Source organism: Penaeus monodon, chromosome 15 (assembly GCF_015228065.2).
Source record: "Penaeus monodon isolate SGIC_2016 chromosome 15, NSTDA_Pmon_1, whole genome shotgun sequence".
In the NCBI taxonomy this organism is placed as follows: domain Eukaryota; kingdom Metazoa; phylum Arthropoda; class Malacostraca; order Decapoda; family Penaeidae; genus Penaeus; species Penaeus monodon.
In genome coordinates this window covers 26,668,198-26,669,553 of record NC_051400.1, presented here as the reverse complement: position 1 = coordinate 26,669,553, position 1,356 = coordinate 26,668,198, and the positions used below count along the sequence as shown (strand labels likewise).

At 53.5% G+C, this 1,356-nt stretch overlaps 1 protein-coding gene across 1 annotated transcript in view; it reads left to right on the top strand.

The window, feature by feature from the left end:
• The window catches only part of LOC119581870 (disintegrin and metalloproteinase domain-containing protein 11-like), a gene marked incomplete at its 5' end in the record, with an annotated part of 193,377 nt that overhangs the window by 6,218 nt on the left and 185,803 nt on the right, over positions 1 to 1,356 (top strand).

Here is a 1,356-nt window from a genome sequence, read left to right as displayed (position 1 = left end):
AGTTGTAAATCACTTGTTAATTTATCCCGGTTCTACTCCTGTTTCATATCCAAATGGAAGACTGGATCAAAATGAGCCCAGTGCACTTAAACGTGGGGAGCATCGGATATGAACCAATCACCACTTACATAACATAAAGCTAGTTGATTTCAGAGTTTATTAGAATTGAACAAGCCAATCAACAAATCGATAGTATATCAAAGCGGCTGAAATCGCGTCGCTGATTGGCAGAGCTAAACAGCCAATGAGATTACGAGCGACATGCCTGTTAGCTGTCATTCGCGGATTGAACAAGGGATTTTTGTTATGCATTTCCAGGGTTTTTTTTAGCGTACAGCGCGTCGCAACAAGATCCAAAATTATCACGTCCTGTTATCTTAAACGAGTTTGGTGTGTCTGTTCGCCCGGCTTTTTCATTTATCTGTTTATCTATCTTTCTAAGAAGGAGTAGTATTCGCACGTAAAAGACAGCATTTTCGGATAGCGCCTAACAGGCTACGTGCAGCGCTAGGTTCACACTGGTACTGCATCCTACCGCTAAATATATTTTTCAGTCTTTGTATTTTGTGGATGTTTAAAAGAAGAAATTAGAAAAGACAGATGCGCCGCGGCTGTCATCTGCCCCCATCAACGGCCCGCATGCGGCAGACGCCTGATAGCCTCGTGGGTACTTAAAGGGATAATACGTTTCGCGACCCGATAAGAGTTTAGCGCAAGTGTGGCGCGAGTGGTGGTAGAAAGCGGTGCGGGGCCGCGCGCGGAGCGGGGCTAATACGAGGGGCGGGGAGGGGGGCGGCTCTAAAGGTTCGCTCGGCCGGAAACATCCTGCCGATAGTCGAGGAGGACAGGGTTACCAACGCCGTGAGGATTTGGACTGCCCCGCGCCGTTTAGGGGGACAATGCCAGCAGCGTGGAAACGAGGACTTGTTCTTCAATTCGGTAACGTTGCCACTCGCCCGCTTGGGTAACCCCGTCGGCTTCTGCAGAAGGAACTCGGTTGTCGGCGGCCGATGATAACTCCGGAGTTAAGAGGAGCGCGATTCCGGCACGACGAGGCCCGGCGGCTAAGGGTCACGGCGCGAACGAGTCATGAAGATTGTTCCCGCGCGGGCCGGGCGAGCGGGGCTGCAGGACATCGCTCGCCTCGTCGACCGCGTCCGGCCGCACGCCCAACGGGGTCCACAAGCCGCGCCCCGCAGGGCAGGAGCCGCATCGCCCTGCGGGGGAACGGCCTCGCCAGAACAAACGCACATTATGCCAGTACATCATCTTTACTCCCGTTCTATTACCCGACATGGTGGGCTAGACCAGACTAAAGCTGTGCTCCGCCCCTCACCGAAGACCCCCACCCGCGCG